General features: G+C 39.5%; 1 long non-coding RNA gene across 3 annotated transcripts; it reads right to left on the bottom strand.

The window, feature by feature from the left end:
- Positions 1–542: 542 nt before the first annotated feature.
- Positions 543–26684, bottom strand: LOC140002494 (uncharacterized). 3 transcript variants are annotated; one of them, XR_011809207.1, is made up of 5 exons: positions 26649–26684; positions 20228–20343; positions 16113–16234; positions 12049–12107; positions 543–10665 (listed from the first exon to the last, which is right to left on the bottom strand). It is a non-coding gene; the product is annotated as an uncharacterized lncRNA (long non-coding RNA). The 3 variants fall into 3 exon arrangements; XR_011809206.1 differs by lacking the exon at positions 26649–26684 and having other exon boundaries at positions 20228–21147; XR_011809205.1 differs by lacking the exons at positions 12049–12107; positions 16113–16234 and having other exon boundaries at positions 543–7541.
- Positions 26685–26706: the final 22 nt, after the last annotated feature.

Below are 26706 nucleotides of genomic sequence, written 5' to 3'. Positions count from 1 at the left end.
ACTTTGAACTAGATGTAAATCCACACAGGCTCCCTGAAGCTAGCGGAGTCATGCTGATCTAAATGAGCTGAAACACAGTGAAGCAACTGCATGGCCACAGCTGAATAGTGAAAGCTCTTCTGCCATTTTCCAAAGGACTTCGAGGGACCCAAAGAGCATGATTTACCTCACTAGAGGAGGTCCAGGCAAGCCTTACGCTGCATTTGCAAAGCTTTTTGGTTGCAGCCATATTGCTGACAAATGTGTCATTTACACTGGCTGGTGTGATAAGAGAGTGTAAACACCTTAAAAGTGCCATTCCTCTTGCACAATTAGCTCCTGGGCGCTGACTCAGCTCGCTAGGGACAGCGCTTCCCACCTGCCCCAGGCCTTGCCCACCGGCACCTGTCTGCATTGCCATCACACCACCGCTCTTCTGGGGGGCTCCACACCCACCTCCCAGGCCTGCCAAAGCCTTCTGCTGGTCAACACAAAATTGCCACACTCCTTTTCTAATCCCAGTGCTTCATAATCTAACAAATCACAAGACGAGCCAGTTCTGACAGTACTCCATTTTATTAGGGCAGGAATAACTTGTGAGAATCTCTACAGTGCATGCAAGTTTTTCTCAGGTCATATGCACTGTTCTTGAGATACCAAACTAACCCCCTGAGATGAAAAATATGAAGAATACTAGTAAAAAACACTGACCGTTTAAAAATATTTTTTGCTTAAGTTTACAGCTGCTTGCAAAAGCCCAAAGACTCCAAACACTAAAACACTGCTATTTGGGTAGGGGCAGATATATGGTGTTTGAAAATCACATGGCACCCCCTAAAATCTTTCATCTATACTGGGTAAAAATCAATGGATTTGAACCACCGATAAAGGTTTACCTTTGATCATCTTGTAAGAGATAACAGCAAGGCTGATGATTTGACCAGACAAGTGTTTGTGATCATATTGCATTTCATAAACTGCTGTTCCACACCTGTCAGCACATCTCTGAACTGTAGCTACCATGCAGGCTGCGATACAGTAGCTTACAATATGTATGCTGTTGGCTTAATAGAAATAGATGCATATAAATATAATCATGCATAAAAATATAAATGCATAATAAATATAAAGTTATAGCTTATATATCTACATATCGCTTTAAACATATAAATATAAATATACACATAAATATGACTTATATAATATATAAATATATAATATAAATATAAATATAAACATAAATAATACATAGATGCATCTAGTAGATGCATCACATGGTAAGTGCTCACTGCAGTTATGTCCTGGTGTCGTGGGAAGGGACAGAGACAGAAAAAGAAGCAACAGGCACCATCTGGAACATGGGAAATTTCAACTGGATTCGAGGAAAATATTTTTGCTATGTGGGTGACCAAGCACCAAAGGATGTTGCCCAGAGAGGCTGTGGAGTCTCCACTCCAGCCTTGCTGATACTTGACACCCGACAGTTCGCAGCCTTAGAGAGCTGCTCCAGCCGACCTACTCGGAGCAGAGGCTTTGGACCACACAGTCTCCAGAGGCCCAACACAAATTATTCTGTGATCCTGTGAGTTCATGGCCACTTGTCATACTTCAGTTGAGGGAGCAGCGGTTAACACATGATGGGGACTTTCATATTGTTGTCACTCTTAAGGGAAAGTCACAATAAAGAATTAAAAAAAATTTTGATAAAATAAAGCAACTATTATCTAAAAAAAAAAAAGAGCTTGGTGAGGTATCACCCAGCCAAATCGTCAGCTGGAAGCACAGTTCAGGAAATGGAGGTTGTTTAGGTCACAGGAAATTCCAAAACTCCAGAGTCAGTTTTCAACCCAATTTGAGATGAAAAATGTAGATAATACATTTTGCAGAAGATATCCAAAGTATCTAGATTCATAAAAAAATGTTTATACTGGTAAAAGATTATGACATTGATATACATGTGCACATACATACACACACAAACTAAAAAAGCTAACTGGACAAAGAATACCATTCAGGAAAAGTGATAGAGAAGAACCAAATATAAACAAGATGAGATAATCAAAATGGAATCTCCCATTTCAATTTTGAATTTCCTTGAAACATTCCCACTAACAAGCCAGTTGTTTTCAGCATTCAAATTCACGAAATACATTTTGCACCCAGTGGAGCATCATTTTCCAGAGGGAAATTTCCATTTCAAAGTTTTGTATCAGTTCCCTCATGATTAGCTCAGCTGTTATTCCACGAATCGGAGAATCTTTGAGAATTATGTTTTTTCTTCATTGATATGCCTTCATTTTTCCTAAGCCAAGTTTTCCCTTTCATTACACTAAAGGGAATTCTTCATTTTTTACACATTCCTTTAGTTTTTTTTTGTTGTTGTTGTTTGTTTGTTTTTTAATAAAAAGACATCCACAAATTTTATTGTCCTGTTTCTTTCCAGACCACCCTTATAAACAACTTCTGCTTTGTTTTTAGAATTACCCCTTCTTGATAGCTTATATTTTCCTGTGCAGCTCTAAGATGATTTACTGTAATTCAAATTTAACTATCAGTTTGCTGCACCATACACCTGACAACATGGCACAAATAATACCTACCCATAATCTCTAGCCAGGTACTTCATTGTCCTTCCTCACTAGATTATGTGAGTACCCCAAATACTGATGAACAGAAAAACATAAATAGGTTTCTTACTTTAATGTGCAAAGAAGAAGTAATAAGATTTGTTTTCCAGCAATCAGTACTCAATGACTATGAAAAACTGTGACACCATGCATTATGTTCTTGGGTGCAAGCATATAAAATTTATGGAGGTTAAGTTATGACCAAGAAAGGATGTTTGTACTTCTAGTGGTATAATACCTCTAAATGTCCTATTAGAAGAACAAACAAAGCTGTATTATAAATTTGTAAAGAACTTTGATGTTTCAAACTGATGGCAGTGAAAAATGAGACCCTTTGGGGCCACCACATAGTTACTGCATGAGGCAGCTGCAGCCCTACACAGTCAGTCATGAAAAGGTTAAGATTTTCTGGAAGTGGTGTCTCCACAGATGGCAAATTCCTCTTTCTCTTCAAATGAGACTGTCAAAATCAAAACAACCTCTTTCCCAGAGAAAGAAAACTAATTTTCCACGAATTCAACCCTTCCTTCTTCCACCATTTCCTCAGCTGTTGGTCCACTGCCAGTTCAGTGCATCCTTCAGTTCCCTTTGGTTCTCAGAAAAGATTATGTTGGCTGTTTGCTGTTGTTTCCCAGCCCTAGTTACCGTACTCTTACAGCATATGTTACATCCCTCTTTCCCCTGATATCATTCCTCCTTTTCTCTATTGCCTTTATGACTCCATCCCAAGTTTGCAATATCACACAGTTCAAGAGACACTACCTCTCCCTATAAAACCTGACTCGTTCACACCTCTGAACTCTTAAAGCTAATGGCCTGAAGGTTTTTTTCATCTTGATGGCTTCAAGCTAAACCCATTCTCCTGGTGATTCAGTGTCAGATCTACATACTACCACCTCCTTTTTCAGATCTTCTCTTGTTTTTCTGTGATAATCTTCATTTGCTTTACTGGGATCTTCTTTAAATGTCATTAACCTCAACAGATTTCAGGAACTGCAGCTGGTAGGTTTTTTGTTTTGTTTTGTTTTTGTTTTCCCCCTTCGGCCTGTCTCCAGGACTGAAGGTTTCTTTTATACTCTCCCTATTTACTTTTTTTAATCATGTAAAAAGAATTAACTGTATATCAAAACTAGTAGGAGATCAACCATCATTGTTAAATGTCTTAACTAACCCCCGTATCCTTCTCTGAATACTCATCCATGAGAACATGGATGTACAAATTTTCATGTACTAGAAATCTTCTCATTATCAGGACTATTTCTCCATAGATGTTCTAATTCAGTTCATATTCTTCAGCTCTGTGACATCAAGATAGTCAAAAATTTATACATTACTGCACATCTAGTCAAAGTTTCATATTTTCACACAGTTATAGAATCTTTTAACATATATTCTGATTTATATCAAAACCTACCTAAGAATCTAAATAAGCTCTATTAGGAGAGCAAGCTAGCAGGTAAACAAAATTTTTTTCATTGCAACTTGATGCAGAATAAAACATTCTTATGAGCAGGTCAAATTTTCTAGGAATTTCCATCAAGTTCCTGAATCTCTGACTTTCAGTCTTGGTTGCATGTGCATGCAGATGGGCATTTAGCTTATATCTATACACATGAAACTGGAGCTGTAAGCTGTTGTAGCAAAGGAGGGTCTGATATAGCATTTTCATCTTTTTCAAGCAATACAATCTCATATAATTGCTTTGTTTTGAACACATAAAAAAAAATGAGGCAAAGCAGAGGAACAAAATCCCCAGGCTCTGAACAGACAAACTATTTGTGCAGCTGGATCGCTCCTACTCCTGCAAAGGAGGCATAGCAGACAGCCACCCACACAGCTTTTCAAACCACCTAATTTCAGTGCTGTGCTTATCCATTGGATATGCCACTTTCAAGCATTTATTCTGCCCATTCTCCCATGCACAACACACACAGGAACTCCTTTTCTAGTCTGTCCCTCTCTGCAACTTAGTGCAGTCAAATACCAGAGTCAAGGCAACTCTGTTATATGAACTACACAATGGCGACAGATATGGTAACAGGACTTCCCAACAAATGAACAACACTCTTAAATAGCAAATGCTTTTGGATTTGGGGAGAAGTACTGCTGAGAGAGATTTTTGCGTCTGTAGGTAAGTTGGATGTGCACACATGAAAGAGTACCTTTGTTGTCTGGTGAGGTTAATGAAAAGTTCACCTTAAAGGAGAATTCAAATGCCGTAAAATACAATACCCACAACATGAGTGTTACTAAGCACTGTTAGAAACAGAGAAAAGAAAACAGCAAAAACACAAAGGTGATTGCAGGACTGTGTATGTCATACTTTCAGGAATAAACCTAAGCTGAGAGGAGTTCTAATCAGCCAAAGTAACCTCCCAGAGTGGCAAGGTGGCAGAAACGCAGGAAAATGCACAAAAACATTTCTTGTTTGGTTGAGCTCCACATTGTACTTGGAGTAGTTCAGCTGATGAGGAAACTGGGGAGGACATTTCGAGGTGAATTGAACAGGAGGGCCTCTCCATATTGTGCTTACAGTACTGGGAGGACCAGGGACAGCTTTGGTCTTAGAGCACTCAAGGCATTTGTAACCAAAAGTGGCATTGCTGTGAAAAGATCCTGCACAAGATACCTACAGCCAGGAAAAGACAGGTCTTTTCCATAGGAAAACTGTGAATCCCTTTAATGGTGAAATATCATCACATAAGTTCTAAATATGTGACAAATTAAAATGATTACTTCATCTTTTGCTACTGTCTCTCAACACTTTTAATTTCACTTTCACTTCCTTCCTAATTTTAAGCCTCCCTAATCAGCATTTCTCCCAAAATTGGTGATTTCTGTTGGCACCTGACCACCAAAAGCTCTTTGCATAATGTGCCTTAACCTACAGCCTCGCAGATATCTGTGGTGACTGCTCCTGATGCAGGAGGGCTTAGTGGGCAAATGGAATGGAAAGTCATCTCATTTACTTGATTATAATTCCAGTTATGCAAACAGATCCACTGTCATTTCTCTTACTGCTGTTTTCATGGTAGTTCACATAAATTTTCACAAAGCCTTTGAGAAAGCAGTGCTGGCTAGCTTAGTTCTTTCATTATAAATAATATTGTCTATATCTTGGCTTTCCCTGCCAAATCAAGAGTGAAATCTAGCATGCTTAGTTTTAGCTAAGGAGCAACCTGTTTTCCTAACACTCAAATGAAGTCAAGCTAGTCAAGTCTTACATCAGGAAATCCTTACAAAATAGGACGTCAGTCATTCCAAGGAGTTTCTTGATTGTTAAATTGAACTGTGCCATGATAAATTGGCACTTTTAAACAAAATGCAGCCTCATAATTCTCACATTTCTTTAGATAAATGTCAAATGAGAACAGGGTGGCTAAATTCCAGGTAGCTTTCTGGAAAGCAGAAAGGTTAATTAATCCACAGTGTAGTTTCAATCTTCAAATACATATATATATGTATATATAAAGCGCTCCAGGATTTCAATTTCAGCAGGGGCTGCTATGCATGCAGCAAGGCTAAAATGTTCTTCATAAGTGTCTGGTGGTCCCCAGAGATTTTTCTAGATAAGGTCAAAAATTCAGTCAGGATTTGATTTTTATTCACATAGTTGAGCTAAGGCTCAAGGATGTCTGGACATTTTTGAGCTTCAGCTGTTCATGTTTTCCCTCTTTCCAGTCTTTCCAGGGCCTGATTTCCTTTCTTTTCCATTCAGAGATCACTGCTGTCACTCCCATGCCACAGACAGGCCATGACCCCAGCCTAGCGTATCTTCCCCCCAGAGACCCAACCATGTGCTCCATGGTAGAGATTTGCCTGTTAAACATTGTTTTCAAAAGATAACTGTGACATGAAAAAGCCTTACACACTTTTCTGTCATGTTTTCCCATTCTAGGTAACATACATGTATTTTCCCCAAAGTATGACTTGTTCATTTACAGAGAAATAAATGTAGCATTTTGCTCCTTATTGTAATTGGAAAATTATTTGGTGAGCAACTCTTCTAGGGAGACCACTGTAATTATAGTTAGGGTCCGATCTTTGGAGATGTCCAGAAGCCACCTGGACACGGTGCTGGGCACCATGCTGGGGGTGTCCCTGCTGGAGCAGGGGCTGGGGCAGGGGCCTCCAGAGGGCCCTGCCAATTCAGCCATTCCATGATTCTGTGATGCAGTGACTCTGATCCTACATAAATCATAGGAGCTTTTTCCCTTGACTTCAATGGGAATCAAACCAGATCCTAAATCACTTGGAAGATGCGTACAGGAAAATCCACATCTAATGCTGGCTGTTCAGGAATGAGGCACATGAAAAATCAGACCTGAAGCTGTGGTACCAAGGAGCTCAACACTGAGTATGCAACCCAATTACTTGTGCAGTGGGCATGACAAGCACGACGACTTATATAGCAATGCAGCACGCCTAGTATCAATGTTTAAAGAGCAAGCCTGCAGAAAACTGAAACCTAATCTGATACGTTTGCAGAACACTGGCAGAAGGACAGAGAGGTAAAGCATTATTAATATGTATTAGAAAGGAATATAAATTCAAACTGTGAAACGTTCATTCCTTCCTCAATAAAACTGTGAAATAGGCCACAGCCAAAACAGTAGGCCTGAGTTTCACGTTTCTCTGCTGTGGGGATCTATAATTTCTGATACTACTGCACTTAAATCCAGGGATTAGGACTTTGGATCTGGATCCAATGTTTCCATCTTTTCAAAACGGTGTTCAGATTTGATTATAAATTCAGATCCAGGCCCAACATCTCAGTTCCAGCTCAACTCCATTGAAAATGAGTTATCCAATTCACAACATTCAGATCCCAACTTGTCCAGCTTCCAAGGAGGTTCAACCTCAGCCAAGATGATTCTGAAGTTCGATGGTGAAATTGAGATCCAGATGTCTGCAAAGTCTGGGGAAATAGGGTACCTGGAGTGAGAGGAAAACACAAGGATGGAAATCAGAAGCAAAATAGTGGGAGGATCAGCTGACTGACAAGAGAGGAAAGAAGCCTTAAGAAAAGGGAAAGACACTGACATTGTTGCATAGCTCTGTTCAACACTTCTGGCAGGTAGGAGATAAAAAGCCAGCTCTAGTATGAAAGCCATGGAGATATGTCACTGTGCAATGCATCTGTCCTAATAAATCTTGCTTTTCAAGCAGACTTACTGGAATGGGAACACTCCCATCCTAATCAGCTATGGAGCTCTGGGAATAGAGCTGACTTGCACTTCTTTCTGAAACAGCAGCATGATTGCTTCCACCTGTGAGCAGGTATCTGGTATTTCGGATAGCTGACACATTGACATGTCTGTGTATACATGACACAAGCCTGGGGTAACAGGCCCAAGTGGAACTGAATTAAACAAGTACCCATGATATCTCTTAATCTTTTAAAGACCCTCCTATAAATATATATATATATATGTGTGTGTAAATGCTGTACTCCTTCTAAACCAAAACTGTAGCATCCTTACTCCAGCCCTCCACAAATGGAGCTCCATGTGGAATATTATTCTTCCAACTTTGCTATTCTTGATAAAGAAGGAAACCACACATCTTTGCTTGTTCTGTACTACAGAAAGACAGAAAGAAAAACAAGTGGCAATGCTAAGTGACCACCTGCTGTACAAGCAGCGCCTGAGAAGAATGCAAAAGCTGGTAAGAAACAAACCTGAAAGAACTCTGTTCATTCTTAGTGAGACCAAACACAAACCTCTTCATGCACAACGTCTTCTTGATGAGCAAGATCCACATGGGCTGTTAACACAAACTGCTCCCTGTTACCCCTCTCTCTCTCATTTCTCATGTACTTACCACTTAAAGTAACTCCCTTAGGTGCTGCATGGATCCATAAAGATATTAAAACAATGGAAGTGCACTAAAAAAAAAAAACATGCAAAAACCACCTTGGCACTGCCCTTCTAAGGGCATTGCAGAAATTCTGCAAAATTATCATGCCTAAACCAGTGGAGTTTTGTGGTTTTTTTTTACTATCGATATATATTTAATAACCTACTTATCATGTGCATGTGTGAAAACTGCACACAGAGCCACAGGTGCAATGGTTGCTAAATTGTGTTGCTTGCAACTCTGCATGTGATAACAGAAGCCAGAATGAGCATTTTAGTCCTGTGGGTGGGTGAGAAAGGTCAGGTCTTAGAAATGCCACAACAGAATCAGCAAAGCTTCAACACACGTGCCAAGAACAGATTCCAGTGAGATCCACACAGAGAGCTGATGGTTATGCTGCAGAAACTGTCTGGGGCAAGAGCAGGGCCATGAGAGGAAAGGGAACCCAGGCTATGTGTCAGGGATGCCTGACAGGGTAAAGAGCTTGAAAACTGCAGGCTGGATCTGAAATTCATCAGAGATTGCATTTATGCAAAGAGCATAAAACTGGACCAAATGGGTTCTCTCACATTCCTCTTTCCACATATAAGAAATCCTAGCAGTGCTTAAAAATTATACATTTGCTGAGCTTAGAGATGAAAAAAGAGAAGCAGGAGTGGTATTTACAGAAGTGATTGAGATCAAAGGTGGAGATTTTTTTTAAGGTGGGAGAAACTAAAGCTTGCTTGTATTGTGGGGTAAAAAATGGCAGAGAAAAAGGAAATTAAAGAAGAAAGTAGAGTAGACACAGGAGGGGTTCAGCCAGAGATCATACTCAACTGGGGCTATATTCCCTGCTGCTTGCTTCATGCACCCCTACTACCAGCCTGCAGCTTGTATAGCACGACCATGCTGTCTTGATAGCAGCTTGACTGCTACTTGACCACATTAACTCTTAATTAATATCTCATTAACTCTAAGTTAGTATCTCACTAACTACCCTGGGATGTGCTTTTAGGACCTGTTGGCTGGCCAGCTCTACCTCCATGGCCTCGCTGCAGCAGGCACAGGAGATGTAATGACAAACCTGAGTGTTGGCACAGACAGACCTCAGGCATGAGAGCAGGCCCAGGCCTGTGCTCCAAATACACTTTGATTTTTTTCAAGCATTTATTCCAAAGTCACATAGGAAATTGATGGGATAGTCCTGCGAAGTGAAAGTTGATCTCCAGGGCATTACACTGGCATCTACAGCACATTTTGTCTTCCATGTTCCAGCCATTTGTGTATGCATGCGTGATTGCTCACATGTTGAAGTGCACGGTGATTTGACATTACCCACACCACAAACACTGGGAAGTGTCTTCTCAGTTAAAACATTAACCAAATTCTTCGACAGGCTTGGAAAAAATTAAGGTGAAACTTTTTTTTTTCTTTTTTTTTTTCAGTCCACTGTTCACCTTCAGCACTCAGCTCAGATCCAATATTATCTTATATGTACTTGGAGATCTTCTGGGTATAGACAGCTTGAGATTGCTGAGTATCCCTGAGGGCTGGGGACACAGGTCTAAGGACTGACGTTCCTTAGAGAATCATTTCAGGTTACCTTTAAAATTATAGGACAAATGGCAACAATAAAACAGGTAATAAATTACTATCACAATCAGAGCCCTATATCTCCTTGAAAGCAAACATCTGAACGAGACCAAACTACCGGCAGTGCAATAAAACACGAAGGGTGTGGAGTTTGTGCAATATGTAGACATAATTTCTGTTTCATGAATCTACTTATAGAAAGAGGAAAGATTTCTGGGAAGTAAGCAAGTGTGTTTAAACAGAAAATAAACTTCAAAGAATATCATAAAAAGAGGAGGGTAAATGCAGAGATGACTTTGTTTTGAACTCAATAAAATCGCTCAATAAAAATGTCTAAAATGCAAATTTCATTTTTGGTTTAAACAATATAGTTTCTTTTGCTACTTTGGGCAACCTGCTGTCCTTATCCTGGAGGCACTTCCCTTACTGCTCTTTTCCTTAGACTTTGACCTTGAGGCTCCACAAGGACACCAGAGTTCATCCATATGGATTAGCTTGCAGGATTGGGGATTGCTTATTGCTTATCTGAGGGTGTGGAGTGATGGTTTTCAGATACGGTCACCAAAGCTTTGCTGCTGAAGCAGTACAGGTTAGCTCAAGGTAGGAGAAACTGGATGTGCCACTACTGCAGTTAAAAAAAAAAAAAAAAAAAAAAAAAAAAAAAAACATTTTTCATGATTTCTTTTCAAACTACAGTATAATTTTCAACTATAAGGATCCTATTTCTGATTTTTAATTTAAAACTGCACACTTTTAGAGCAGTGGTGTGTGAGTTGGCATGTCAAGCCAGCCCCTGCTTTACTCTGCCTTCTGATCCCATTTCCTCTTTTAAAAAACTTCATAATCCTCTTCAGCATCACACATCAGATACTCACCAACCAAAAAGGCTTAGAGGCAAGAGATACAGTTTCTATTAACTCACATGTTGCCTTTGAGAAGGAGAAGAATTTCTGGAAGGAAATATACTTCAGCTATATGTACTCATACGTCCTCCTTCTTAACCTGATAGGATTTCAACTTTTATCAAATTACATAATCATATTTTACCCACAGTTTCCTTATTCTCCTGTGAGCTGAACCAGCTGACGTTTATGACTTTAACTGTTAGCATGCTACACATGATATATCTTAATTTATATATGTGCTCTGCTCACAGCGAAAAGGATTGCCAGAAAGAAAAAGAAAGAAAGAAAGAAAGAAAGAAAGAAAGAAAGAAAGAAAGAAAGAAAGAAAGAAAGAAAGAAAGAAAGAAAGAAAGAAAGAAAGAAAGAAAGAAAGAAAGAAAGAAAGAAAGAAAGAAAGAAAGAAAGAAAGAAAGAAAGAAAGAGAAAGAAAGAAAGCTACTTTTCTTCTGGCTTTTAGTGGACACAGCTCCCTGTGGACAGCTACCTCCATTCCCTGCCTTTGAAAATCCAAACCGTTGTTATTATTATTTAACAGTTTTTATAGCAACCTCTATATCAGGCATTTAATGTTTTATGAGCAGATTCAGACATCAAACTTTTTAATTTTTGCATATAACAGATCCCAAGATCCCAAGAAGATAAAAATACCAGCTGAAACCCACTGTAATCAGAAGAAAGACACATGCTGACACTAGGGACTTGAAGACCAAGGCTTCAGTCATTGTCTTCACTTGTCATTCCCCACACTAAGAGCTGGGAAAAAAAAAAAAAAGTTCCCTATTTACTCACACTCTGTCCTTCCCTTGCAAAAATCAAACTCACTCAGAGCCTGAAATGTTTCTGGAGACCGTGGCATTGTTTTGATCTGGTTAACATTTCATGCCATCAATTTTTATGATGTTTTCCAAATAGCGTTAGAACCAAGATGACCTGCTACCTTTTATTTTTAAAGAAGTAGGATTGGTCAGATTCCTAGGAATAATTTTTAAAGCCAGATGGCATGTGGTACCAAAGTTCAGCTACACTTACAAAAAAGTACTTCTATAACATTTTGCTTCAAGCAGAGCAAATACAACAGATAAGGTGCTGCTGAATCACATTACATTTTCCTCAAAGTAGTAAAAACAATTTTGAAGTTCCCAGAGGCGCCATCTCCGTAGGCCTGTAATAGAGGAAAAAAGAGAGGAAAATAAAAGAAAAAGAAAAGAAAAAAAAAAAAGTAAGCATTGTTTTCCGTTTCTTGAGAACTGCCAGGAACAGAAAGACAATGAATAAGCCTTTCTTGCATTATATATGATATTTTTGCATCTTCATGAATGTTATATATACAAAGTACACATGCACACAAATACACACAGATGTCTAGAAAAAAAGATTGTCATTAATGCAACCACAGAGATGAGAAATCCAGCATTTCAAAGTCAGAAAACCCAGCCTTAAAATAAAATGTTCTCACTGAACTTTGCCCTCCTGTATTTATTCTCAGATAGGGGTTTTGTCATAGAAAAGAATAGGAGAAATGGTAGTGATTCCAACAGCACAAACAACATAAAACCACTTTTTGCACAGCTCAGCACAATATCCTTTACTAAAAGCAATGTTTGGCCCTTCCAGATCTACAGGCTGGAGAACTTCAGCCAATTTTCTACAACTTTGTTGTACTTGAATTGTGAAGGTCTATTAATTAAACTAGCTTTGCTTAAACTGCCCTATTGCTGAACTATGCTTGCACAAAAATGTGCAGTATTATCTGGGAAAAAGTTATTTAATGCGTTCAGAATGAAAATGCAGTTAATGCTTGCTGCAATGAGACAAACAATGAAGTGCAATTAAATCTAACAAAGTTTTGCACACCTGAGACAAGGATTTAGAAATCCAAACTAAAGATCTCCCTTAAGTAAACAACATTGTTAGTAATATTTTTTTGCCCACCTGAATGCCAATGCTCTCATAAATTAGGCATCATAAATTCTGCTACATCCAATTTTCTCTTTGTTTTATGTGAAATAATAATAATGAATTAATTAATTATTTGCATTGATATCAAGCACAGACATTTGCTGAAATGCTTTACAAACTCACCTATGAGCAAAGTGTCACTGTAGGTTAAAAATTACATGAAATGAAATAACATTAAGTCCTGCATCTAGGGGCTGGCAACAAGAATTTCTGTAGTGTGGCAGAAGTTATCAACTGGAAACACAGAAGAGAAGACTGAGGATACCAGGATCATAGGATGCCTTTTAGATGCAAATGTAATTGTGAGTTAAATAATGTGGTCCTGAGATATTTCAGCCAAAATGTTTCCATTAGCAATAGAACAATATTTATGGCAATGTACAAAGCATTGCTGTGCCTTCATCTGAAATATTTTATATACGATTCTGATCACCCATTGTTCAAGAGGGGTGAATTCAGGATGCCAAGACAGTGCAGATGACTCGGATCATCCAAAGAATGGATAGGCTACCATACATAAGAGTACAATAGCCTTATTTGTTTAACCTAGTGAAATGAAGGCCAAATAGGGATAAACACCAGAAAGCTAAAATAACTTTCAGCTACGCTGAAAATGCTGTCATTTGATAGACATTGGAATGAATACATTTATGCCATAATTTACATGTTTAATCAGGAAAGAAACAGGGTTCTGAAACAGACAGTAGGATAAGTGGGAATAGAAACCTAACTGGTTTTACCATGGAACTCAGTTGTGGAAGGGACTGTATGACACAACTGTCTGCAACAGGACAGACACAGACCTGATGATCCAGAAGGTCCATCTGAGCTGTATCGTCCTACCTGACGATATCATCCTCTTTGGATGGTATATACCCCATAGGCTTTCTGGGGATCAGCCACCCACAGAAGATCAGGCATAACCAATGTTTCAAGGATTGCAACAGATGATGGGAAGTAGCACCCCAATATCACACTTTGATTTAAATCAGGAGCTCTGAGGCAGTGCCTACTCAGGTTTACTTTTTTCCAAAAAATAACACGCTGGGTCTCTATGGCTACATATGAATGGCCAATGGTAGTCACTGCCAAAAGCACCTGGGGTCAAAAAGCACAGGGAAGCTCATGTGGTTTCATCCTCTTCCCCAGGCAGTACCCAGGGATGCAGCCCTGCTGGAAGCTGTCATGCACCTAGCACAAGTGCTCAGAGATCTGCAAGCTCAGAGGACAGCCTTCAAGCAGCCAGGATTTGGAAATCCTGGCTCCCAGCAACAGGACAGTTTGTTAACATGAGCTGTGGATCCTGGAGCTTTCCAAGCCTGGCTTTTTGACTTTGGCCTGTTTTTGTCAAAGACCATCCTCTCTGATGATCCCACCCAGTGCCTGCTTTCTGGTTCATCTGCATCCCCGTGAGCACACATGATCTGGAAAACTGTGGCTATTGCATACGGAAAAGAAACCTTGCCCACCTGCAGCTTGCCAACGTCGCTTGCCGTTCCTTCTGCAATCTCATTAAGCTTTGTTTTGCTTTGCTGACACCAACACTGCCAAAGAGATCAGCTGGCGAAGGAGACTGCATTAGTAATGTGGCTGGCATTTTGCCTCCTGCAGTTGAGATCACTTCTGAGCACTGCCTCTCTGCTGGTCCACTTGGACAAACAGCCTAAAACTCTCTCCCTCGGTTCAACTTCCCAGTCACACAGTGTATTTGCCATTGAGCTATTGCACTGGCCTTGCTCCATACCGATGATAACATCTATAATTATTATTTTTCTTGCCTCGTATCTCGTCTTCACTAGCCAGCCACCTGAGTTGTTGAAACACTTGGTGAGCCTGTGTTCTGTTCCTAAAGCTCCAAGTAGCCCTGTGGCCCTGTCATTGTAACTCACAGTGATGCCTCCACTTTGCTGGAAGATTTTACCTAAACCATTTCGCATTTGGGCTAGAGTCTCGCTTTTCCGGTTGTTCCCTTGTGAAATACTCATCCCTCTCATTCATGCAAATCTTTTCATTTCAGAGATTAGAGATGTGAAACACAAACTCTGTCTTCTTCGCATGGAGCATAAACAGCCCTAAATGCAGCAACCAGGGTGGCATTCATCTCACCTCACCTTAGCCATCTAAAAGTCAGCCTCACTGAATCATCCAGATTTCCTCTATAATGACTGGAAAGGGGAAATTCTTTCCAGAAGGAAAATTTTTCTCCTTCTAATGCAGGGAGAGGCCTCACCATCTGGAGATGTCTCTCTACTGAACGCAGAGCACTTCTAGGAAACTACCGAAGACCAACGCTCAGAAAACTCAAGGTAGATGAGACCTTTATTGACGTTTTAATGCCTTGACAGTATGTTGAGAATAGCAAGTAATTATTTCTGGCTCTTATAAGTGAAGTAAAACTGTTTCTATCCCATTTCAGAGAAGGCAAATAGAAGCCCATAAAGAATATACCTATGACCTGACAAAAGAGGTACTGGCCATCACTGTCACAGGAAGAACATGGGGGATCATCAATCACAGTCCTTTGCTGAGACCATTAAACTATGTCTCTTTCAACAAACGTCCTCCTACTTGTTGCCAGCAAACATCTCAATAACAGTTTTACACGGGTTGTTAATTGTTTTCAGGGCCTTGCCTTTGACTAGCAATAAAAAGTGGTCACACAGAAAGAATTCTCCAGAACTGGGTTGCCTGTTTGTTTCCCTTACCCCCTTCTAGCCTGCTGGAAGAAATGAGCCAAGTGCAGCATCCAGAGTGGTTGAGAGTGATCGTTCACTGCTCTGCAGGCAGTAAAACTCCAGTGGACACAGCTGTACCGGGAAAGGATGGGATTTTTTTGGTTGGTTCATCAGTTGTTGCTGTGTTTTTTGTTTGTTGGTTTGTTTTTCCCCAGGAAGAAGGGATATGAACACAAGCAATCTTTCCTCTGGTCACAATTGTGGAAGACTTGCCAGCTCCAAAAACATTTTATAGGGTAGGCAGACTTACAGCCTTCACAGGTATCATCGCCCATCCATAGAAGTCAGGCCAATGACCCTTCAAGTTCATAGATTACCCAGGCCACTGTGAACATATATCTGTGTGTACATATTTATACATGCACGTATGTATCTGTGAGTGTTTGCACATTCACTCGCACAATTTTATAATTTCTAGAAACTAATTCTTGATAATTAAGCATTTAGTGTTACTAATAATGTACATGGCTCACCAGAAATCTGCGTGCACATCAAGCAGAACCCTGGAGGGATTTCATTTATTTATTGATTTCCCATTTTATGGATCCTTCGCAGCACAGAGGAGACCCACAAGACCAGGAAGGGAGAGGTATGGCTATAAAACCAGAGTAAATAATTAGTGGTGCAATGTAGCTGTAAAATCGCTGGACAAATACCTGCCACGACTCCAGTCCATCGAGCTGCTGAACTCCCTGGCCGCCGGGGGGGCATGCCGCCGAGCAGCTCAGCTGTGTCGGACCAGAGGCCGCATGGGAGTCTGAATTCCTGCTGCCAGCTTATCAGAAAAAGTCATAAGACAAAGGGAAAGCTTTGCTCGTTTCCAAACAATTTCGTAACTAAGAGCAGAAAATAGTGGGTTTGTTTGTGGTGGAGGTGGCAGTATATCCTGCGCTCTGCTACTGTGCAGAAAAAGAAAGCATTCGAATGCAAAACGATTGCATTTTAAGCTCAGATTGTAAAGGTTATACCCTGCTCTGTGCGTCCTGTGCTTCACGCTGTGGAAAAGCTGCAGCATGCCAGAAAGGAGCTCTTTTTCAAAATACAGAAACAAAACTGAGGAAACTGGAAACCTACGTTATTTACTGCATCTAAATCTCTTTCTTATGGTAAGCAACAGCTCTGGCCAACAAGCCACAAACCAAAAGACACCTTAGTGGTCCAGGAAGTTCAGAGTTCTTTGAGTTAAATATTGAGCAATGCAGGTGCAGGCTGCAGATGGGAGGTTTGGGTGCGAAAGCATGCCAAGTGCATAACAAAACTCGATTGAAGGAAGCCAATTTTAAGATCTCCATCTGAATTAGTTGCACATAGATGGCAGGAATTCCACACATACCCTGTTTGAGAAACAAGAGTTTTCAAGGATCTTCAGTGTGCGAATCACTGGCATGAAAAGGGACCTTCTTTGCTTTGCTTTGCTTTCTCACAATTAAAGTTACCACCAGGCACACCCAAGTATATGTGGGGGCAAATAACTTCTTGCTGCAATTTAACTGAAGTTTGCAGGGCATTTTGTCTGTACTCACCAAATCAATGCTTTTTCAAGATTTGTGTCTAATTATTTTAGAATTAAGAACTGAAGATTTTGCTGAAAGCAAGGAGGCAGACTATCAGTATTTCCATTCCTTTCACTTTCCACTTTTCCCCCACTCATCTTTTGTGTACTTTGTGTTACCTTACCCACTGGGATATGTAAATCATCTTTAAAACTGAAATACTGTTTTGGTGTTGTTTTCTTACCTACCTATAGAGCTCTAGTCTGTAAAACTGATAGAAATTCAAGCAATAAATCAAATTATAAAGAAACAACAACAAAGACATGCTGGGGTGGGAGATACTTGCAAAGAAATCAGCTCAGCCTTAAAAATCTGGGTGCTGATGGGGTGGACAGACTTTACCATGCTTTCAAATCTTGAATTCTCCTAATTTCTGCAAAGCAGCCCAATTAGTAGTCCACTATTTAGGGGGAGAAGCTATCACGAAGAATATACAAAGATGATGTAGCATCTTCTTAAAGCAAATGATCCTTGCTTGTCTACAGGGCAATGCTCAAGCGATGCCTACCACAAAGCTTAAAACAATGGCAGCCACCCAAGAGAGATCCATTCTGCATAACGCATTCCACTAGGGGCTCAATAGCCTTCTGGTGAACCTACTGGCTCGTGGTTTTCTTTAATGGGATCTTTAACGAACAAAAAGAGATCTGGTAGGCATTTCCCTCTTTATTAGGCTCCCCAGCTGTATACTATATCACTGTTTAGCATGAATTTTTAAGTGAGAAAGCTATAACACCAGCTTACCTTACTAATACCTGACTACGTAGCTACACAATAAAGACTTGTTTCACTGCTTAAGGTGTTTTCTCTTAGCTTTGTTAAAATGTTTATTAACAATAAAAAAGCAAATATCTGGCTCTTACACCATCATTCTATTTCATCTGTAAAACTAAAGGGAATAATAACAGAAGCGATTCTGTGAGATGTGAAATTTGGTGAGTGGGATCTATTCTGCAGCCCTACCAAAGCAGCCCCTTGCATTTCCTTGAAACTATTGACATGAATATTGGCTTCTTGTGTCTGGATCATTGCTCATACTGTGCTTTTAATATATAAAGCCCTATGTGTACGCTAACTACTCCATTACTATTGATGCATACTCAAAGAATAGATCTTATGATTTATTGTTCATGTCCTACATTTCTTTGCTTAGGTCCCAATTTTACCTAACCTTTACAGCAAGCATTTCAAGTTTACACATTATCAGTCATTAACAGCAGAGAATCTGCAGTATATTAAGTTAGGTGCATACATAAGTCTTGGCAGAATGCAAGATTCTTATTAATTAACGAAGAGTGATATTCTTCTGTATGCAGTAAGCCTTCAAAATAACTCCTAAACATTAGTCCAACTTAGGGTGTAAGTGGGATTTACATGGGAAATGGACTTTTGTTGGCTGTTTACACACGGGTGAATTTTGTCCAGTGGGTGTGTATGTTTACTTTCCACTCTAGAATTTTGGATCCTCCCAATTCTTTACTACTACCTGCCAAAAACACTGTTGTTAGTTTTGGGTTTTTGTACACTCAAAGTCAGATTTATGACCTTTGTGCTTCAAATATTCCACATCTGATCCTTTTTCCGTTCACCTCTTACTCTTGTCCCCAGCCCTGATCATAACTGCTAAAAGAGTTTAAACTGATCACTTTATTAATTGCTCTTGTAACTAAATGCTAGCTTGTTAACAAAGTTTTAGTTTCTGGAGTACTGTGGAAAAAAGTGTGTCACTGAGGACTTCTCTATGTTGATGGAGTCTGCATAAATATAAGAAACTCTAACTTTCTCAAGTGTTTTTTTTTTTGTTTGTTTGGTTGGTTGGTTGGTTTGGTTTGGTTTTTGTTTTTGTTTTGTTTTGTTTTGTTTTTCTAGAACTTTCAACTCCAAAGGACTGCTGTTTGCAACAAATCTCTTCAGGAGAAAATTAAGAGTTTAAGGACTTCATATTTAGTGGCAAATTTTGCAGGAAGCATACAGCCATTTTTGAGAAAAAATGTTCATTTGCATTCTTTATTATATAATTATTTTCCCCAAAGCAATAAAATTCAACTGCTTTTGAATTTGAATGTTATTTTCCCTGTCATAACTTTAAAAATAAATCTCTTAGCATCTTTTCTATTTTCATTGTATAACTGACACTTTTTATTATCATCTGTGAAACCCAAAAAGTAAAAAAATCTGATTTGAGATTTCCGTCTTCTGAACTTATACTCCTTACCTGCAATAAGCACATTCCAAAAAGATATATCATTTTTCATCAGAATATGATCCTACAATTATATATTTTCTTTTCAAAAATCAAGCATTCAGACATGGCAGAATAAAACTAAATGTTGCAAATGGCATTATAAGTGAAAACCATTGGGGTTATCCAACAGCAATATGTATTTCCTATGAAATATCAGAGGATCCACAAACCCAAAACTCTCCATTTCCAACTATTGATGGAATACCTGGCTGACTAGCAGCAGTTTGTTCAGGCCTTTTATTAGAAGCCTGCACAATGTGATATCCTCTCCTGGTGTTCCCTGCAAATGCTTAAAAAAGAAGAGAAATGGCAACAGACGCAATGGACTTTAAATCAAGCTTCAGAATACCTACAGCTGTTCTGTGGTGCTGTGTCTCACTGAATTTCTGTGATGGTATCTCTAAATAACTGTTCACCAAATTCATGAACCAACTGTTCATGAACTTCTCTACTGACTGGAATCTACTTAGACCATGTCTCAACAGAAGTTTTGCTGAGGGAGCTCTGTTGAGAACTGATTGCAATAGGAGTAGCTTTGCTCTTCGTAAAGGGATCCAAAGGAGCCTGAAGAGAGCACACCTTCAATGTAGACAGAAGAGAGTAATTTTGACTGTAAAGCAACCTTCACATTCTCCTAATCTTGCTCTTCTCAGTCCCATGTAATCCAGATATTTCAGACTCTTCACCTGGCACATGAGGAGCAGTGCCTCCAGCGCCAATGCACTTTAAATTGTAGTCATGCAATTGTCCATAGCTCTTTCTACTCCCATCCCTAGTAAAACCCTCTTACCAAGTTTCTGAAAGCATCTTTGGAAAGCAGCCACTCTGCTGTCCTCCTCAGCTCCTGTTCCAACTCAGTTCGCTCCTCTCTGAAGACCTTTTCCTCTTTTTTATCTCTCTTGCATACTGTGAAAGGAGACAACTGGGGGTAAGGATCTCATCTACAATTCATATGGATACAGAAACCCCTTTTTTGTGCTGTATGTGTGACCCAGGAGAGGTAAGATCTCATTTCTGGACAATTTTCAGTAACTTTTTCCTGTTTTGGTAACTGTTTTATTTCTGTTTAAACGTTACTATAGATACTGGAATTCAGCCTCATGAAGTTATATAACTGAGCTTTGCAGAGGCGAGGGCAAGGATGTCAGGAGGGACAGTCACATCCTCCTCTATGGACCATAGGCAGAAGAGAGCATTTGGTGAGAGCACTCAGAGAGAAGGGCAGCCTCCATACCTCTCTCCAGATCTGGGAGCCTGTGTGTCTTCCTCAGACCCATAAGGACTGAACGTGTCTGACGCATGTGGGAATGATTGTGTGAAACTAGTCATCGGACACTCGTTAAAAAGTACTGAAAGGATAACAGCACATTTTGTTCAGATGTCGGGAGGTGGCAATGCATTCAGGCAGGCATTCCACACTTTTGGGAAGGCCAGTGGCACATCTGAGATAGCAGGAATAGAAGCTGAAATGGGGTTTAAAAACTGCTGAAGTAACTTAGGCACTTGTGTCCCATCGGCTTTCATGATTTCAGTCCTTATTTTTCCTTACTGTTCAGGACAGGGATGTGATGAGAAACCGACCCAGCTTAGAAGAAGCTAACTCCAGGCCCAGAATGCCCAGAATATGGTGGGTTGATCCAGCTGGGCAGCTGAACTCCACCACAACTGCTCTCTCACTCCCCCTTCCTCAGAGGAAGAGGGGAAGAAGAAAGTGTGATGGAAAGAAAAAAAGGCTCCTGGGTTGAGTTAAGGATAATGTAATTGAAAGGAAAAGGAAGAGGGAAAAACAAGCAAAAGCCATGCAGAAGCACAGAGAGGAAATACAATTATTGTCTACTTCCCATCAACGAGCGATGTTTGGCTGTGTCCCAGGAAGCAGGGCCTCAATACGCGTAGCGGTTGTTTGGGAGGACAGATGTCTACATAATGAAAGCCACTCCTCTCCTTCCCCTTCCCCACCTTTTGTTGCTGAGTGTGACACCACATGGCGTGGAATACCCCTTCAGTTGGCTTAGGTTGGCTGCCCTGCTGGTGTCCCCTTCCCACCTCATGCCCACCCCCAGCCTGCTGGCTCTGGGTGGTTTGGAGGGAGTCTTGGTGCTGTGCCAGCACTGCTCAGCAATAGTCACAACACTGGTGTGATACCAGTGCTGGTCTAGCTACAAGAGCCTAGCACAACACTGTGTGGGGCACTGCAGGGAAAGTTAACTCCATCCCAGCCTAGACCCAGCACAGAGAAGCAGAGTGCCGGTGTGCTCAGGCACCCCAGGTACCAGGCCCAAAGCAGAGTTAGTCAGCATTTGTGGCAGCAGTCTGCTGGTATAGCTCCCCATGCCTGAGACCTGAGGTTCAAAAGTCACCAGCTCGCTCAGAGCAAACTCTGAGCAAAATTACCTAACCATGGTGGTATGCTCTGTGTCCTCAGGCATTTTTCTATTACTCATGAATATTTCTCTATCACGTGGCAGGGGAAAAGAAGTTTCTAAACCAACTTGTCAACACCAACATACATTTGTTTTGGCCACCACCATGTTCATAACTCTGAAAATGACTTACAAAAAGTTCATTAGCCTCAAAACCTAACAATTCCCTATTGCTTCAGCAAATATAACTGGATTCGAAATAAACACCTTCATGTAAGAAGGGGAAGGATGGTTCATTGATTTATGTGCAGTTTCCCAGTACTTCAAGAAAGCCAGCTTCAACTCTTGACCTGCTGAAACATAAAAGTCTAAGTCTGTATTTTAAAACCGAGATAGGCATTTGAAAGTCCACAGAGAACTTTCTGATGTAGACACTATAGTTTTCACCCTCTCTTGCTAATACTGCCTCAGTTTTCCCTGAGTAAAATGGTGATGATGTTTCCCTATTTCACAAAAGTGCAGTGAAGAAAAATTCCCTTAGCCAAGTATGCAATGGTTTTCATCACAGTTTGAAGGAAAAGACAGAAGAATTAGAGATTAACTGCTTTGCAGGTATATAAAATGTCCACCTGTTTTTTATTTAAACTAGTGTCAGCAGTAATCTCATCTTTTTTGACAACTACTACAAATGCTCCTTTTACAAGTAGTACATCTGCTGCTGGAGAGTGCTCAACAAGAGAGACACAGGGTATAGTCATTTAGGACTGGAAATGTCTAAGAATTAATTAACATAACATGGCAACATAGGTCGGCAGATATTGTGAACAGAAGCCCTGTTTCACCATTCCTGTTTATTTGCCCATGCCTGCCACCCCAGTTTTATGTCTCAAAGCTCCTTGCATACCAAGTATACTGATATTGGAGCTTTTAACATGCATAGTGTTTAATCAAAAAAAAAAAAAAAAAAAAAAAAAAAAAAAAAAGCTATTTAGATATTCTTTAATGATTGAAATATTTGCAAGCTATGTGTGCAGTACTGTAGTTGAAATTGAGCCTCTAATATTATTTAGTACATTTGAAGTTAGTGTACTGTTAGCCCACTTTAGTTAGTAGTTTTCCCAAATTATGTAAATCGGGTCAGAGAAATTGAATTTACATTTTAAAAACACTGGGTTTATGTAAATATAATGAGGGATATTACATGATCTAGTGCTGATAAGGCAAGTAGGTGGCCATGACTCCACTGCTCACAGTAGGTAGATAAATACACAGACATTTCATTTCTATTTCCTTCTTCAGTCATCAGCAGCAAAATTAAAATCAAAAAGGCCAGTTTACCCCATCTGAGAAATACCAACAGTCTGAGAAAACATTACCTAGAATGTACTGACACCCCCTCACCCTCCCTTTTTGACAATGTGATTCCTTCAAAAATGTCTCAAGATGCTCATTGAAAAGCTGAGGATTTAAAAAGGACCTGGCCATTTTTGAAAATATAACACTGACATTAACTGTTACAGGTAGATAGGGAGGCACAAGAAGGAACAGAAACGTTTAGTCTTCCCTTAAAGTTTAGGCTGGGAAAGGTTTACCTGCTAGTAATCATGCTAATTTTCAGGATTTCATTGAGGAATGCTGAGTGATATTAAAATGCCTGTGTTATCTGATTCATGAGAAATGATGAAGTTGTTTGGCGAAACACACTGTACAAATGTTTTTCTTATTGTATTGAAAAAAACTATGAGCACAACTGGAAGACTTGCACATATTGTGAAATAGTTTCTTTGCTTTCACGTCATTTTAATATCACTCAATATTTCCCAGTGAAATCCTGTACAATAAAACCAACTGCAGGCAAGCTACTCATACAGTACCCCATGCCTTGTGATGTTCTGAATGCCGTGTTCCCTTGCTATCTCAGTACCTTTTCTTTAACAGTCCCACAGACTGGGTTTGAATTCTAACTACTTTCAGAGTATTTCAAAGAAATTCAGTCTACTTTAACCAACTAGTTGTCTCTAGTGTGGTTCCTTGCTCAGAAATGCCAGTGTGACCTTACCATTTGCTGAATCTGTAAATAAGTAATTATTTGGCTTACTTATTAAGGTAACACACCCTAGACAGGATGAAAAACCAGACCTACAAGATAATCCTCATCTCAAGTTTCTGCTGGCTGTACTGTCTCAAAGTATTTGCCCATATTATAATAGTGAAATTTCATCTATGCTTCGTACTGCAGGACGAAATGTAAGGCACTTGTGGTCAAAGCAGTAGTCATACATGAGTATTCTCTCATATATATCTGAGCTTAGAATTTTGTTCTGCAGATAGAAAGATACACATTCCTCACTACAGAAACTGTAGTGCTGAGTATGTAATTCAAATTTTCTGTCAAATCACTTTTCATTAAGATAAGTAGATCAATAATGATATTACTAGGTGTCTGTGTAGTAGGCAAATGATTAGTGTATTTCACACTACAGCTGATATCACCCCGAATATTACTTTTTGTTTATACAATGAAATTCTAAATAACATTGCTTACAAAGGTAGCTTGGAAGTAGGAAAGGAAAATAGCAATGATGTTCAGAACTTTAGACATGTTAAGATGAGAAAAAAAAAAAAAAAAAAAAAAAAAAATTTTTGAAAGCATGTGCTGCTGTATTTTCCCTAACACTTTTTTGCTTTTCATACATACTGTTTTCAACATACCATTCTTGCTGGAGTATATATTATGTGTGTATGGACTATACAGGTATGAAATATGGTAGCCACTGGCTATTTCTTTCCTTTGTTCTCAATGTCTGCAGTACAGTAATTTTAACTTGCAATTCATTTTCATTCAGCTTTAACAAGTACAACATTTTAAAGGTACCGGCTGCCATGCACAGCCTGACTTTGAAGTACCCAATGATCCTTATCTTCCCCTAAAAGTGTTACTCAGCGTAGAATCACAGAATCACAGTATCAGTCAGGTTGGAAGGGACCTCAGGAGGTTGTTTAGTCTGGTCTCCTGCACAGAGCAGGCTCAGCTCTGAATACAGAACAGATTTGTCTAGGGTTTGTCCAGTCGTGCCCTAAAAACCTCTTGAAAAGATTCAAGAGACTCTCTGGACAATCTGTTCCAAAGCCTCGCAGTGAAAGGCTTTTTTCTTATTTCAGCTGGAAACATTCGGTGTTCTTATGACCACTGTCTCTTGTTCTCACACTGCTCCTCAGCTTCAGTTTCAGCTTCTCAGTAACTTCCTCAGAGTAGCTGGGGGGCTGCTGCTAGGTCTCCCTGAAGCTATCTCCTCATCAGAGGGAAAAAGTTCCATTCCATCAGCCTTTCCTCACCAGGTATATGAGTGAGGCAGATTGGTTTGCCTCTGTACATTCATAAGTCACAGCCTTTACTGATTTTTTTTTTTTAATATACCAACATATAAGGCATAAAAAAAAATAGCTGAAGATGGCAGCTGGAGTATTCCAGGGGTTAAACTAGTCCAGACTGGACAGATTCTGCAAAGTTTTTTTCAAACAGCAAGGGAATGAACCAATATCATGCTAACTTTAGTACATTTCTTCTGACAAAGGAATTAAATTCCATGCTGTGTCTAGTAAGACACTTCAGAATCTCACAGATCTGCAGGGAAAAGCGCAATTTTTTCAGTAAGTATTTAACAATACTAGAGTAAAAGAGAGACAACATTTTTCAGTCCTACATTAACTTTCCAAATTCTGCCAGCATATAGTTTTCATACAACAACAGCTTTTGAAGAAAAAAAAAAAATGTTTCCCAAAATTGCATGCTTTTGGAGGCCGTTTTTGAATATTGGGCATTATGAGTCATTCATGACTGTGGAAATTCCAGTAAGTCGATGGAGTTATGTCAGACCTGAATTTGACTCTTAATTTCTGACTGTATGTCCTAAACTAAACAAGTAAACAAACTCCCCAAATGTGAAAGGATAGCAAAAATGCAAAAATGCATGTTAGCTTTTTCCTTTTTTTTTTTTTTTTTTAAAGACATGTTTCAAATACCCAAATTAGACCCAATTCCTTCAGTCTGGCAGAAGGACACCTAAAAACTATGATCTCTGGATGTGAGACCTCCAAAAATCAACTTGGGTCCTACTCAAGTTATGTAAAGCTGAAGCCATAATAATAATAATAATAATAATAATAATAATAATAATAATAATAATAATAATAATAATAAAGGCAACATAGGAAAATAAATGTTTTAGTCAAACAAAAAAAAATAACAGAATATCTTAAAATTTATCTGTTTTCCCATCAGTCAAGCAAATAGATAATAACTAGTGACTATAGGTATATCAGCTTTAACTATAGGCTACTACAGTTAGATAGCCTTAACTCTCTCTCTCCAGGAAGATCCAAGATATATTGTTCTGTTAGGAGAACAGAATCATAGAACGGTTTGGGTTGGAAGGGACCTATAAAGATCATCTCACCCAATCCCCCTGATCCAGGCAGCGACATCTCACTCGATCAGGTTATCCTGATCTGGCATTGCATCCTGAGTTGCTCGACTGAGCAAAGTCAAAATGACTTTTACGTGTTAAGGACCTTCAACAGACATAAACTGGTAGCTCTGAATTACTTTCTGTCCAAGCAAAGCCAACATTCATCAATGATTCGACTTTCTGTCTAACTGGAACACAAAAAGATTTTTTGAGAGTAGCAACAAGGAGCATTACTTCTCTGGACTTCCCATTGATTCAAGACATTCACAGCATATTACAGAACGCAGAGTAGGTCTTTCTACAATGAAAGTCAACAACTACACACACAGACTGGTTTACATTATATGTACAGTGAATTAAGCTGAACAGAGCAACTCACTTCTGTCCACGTGTTTTCCATTGCTTTCTGTTGAGAAAGAATAGTGGACAGAGTCTGA

The sequence above is a fragment of the Anas platyrhynchos genome, chromosome 4 (genome assembly GCF_047663525.1).
Source record: "Anas platyrhynchos isolate ZD024472 breed Pekin duck chromosome 4, IASCAAS_PekinDuck_T2T, whole genome shotgun sequence".
Lineage (NCBI taxonomy): Eukaryota > Metazoa > Chordata > Aves > Anseriformes > Anatidae > Anas > Anas platyrhynchos.
Note: the sequence above shows the minus strand (reverse complement) of the source record. Positions and strands in the feature narration are given on the sequence as shown.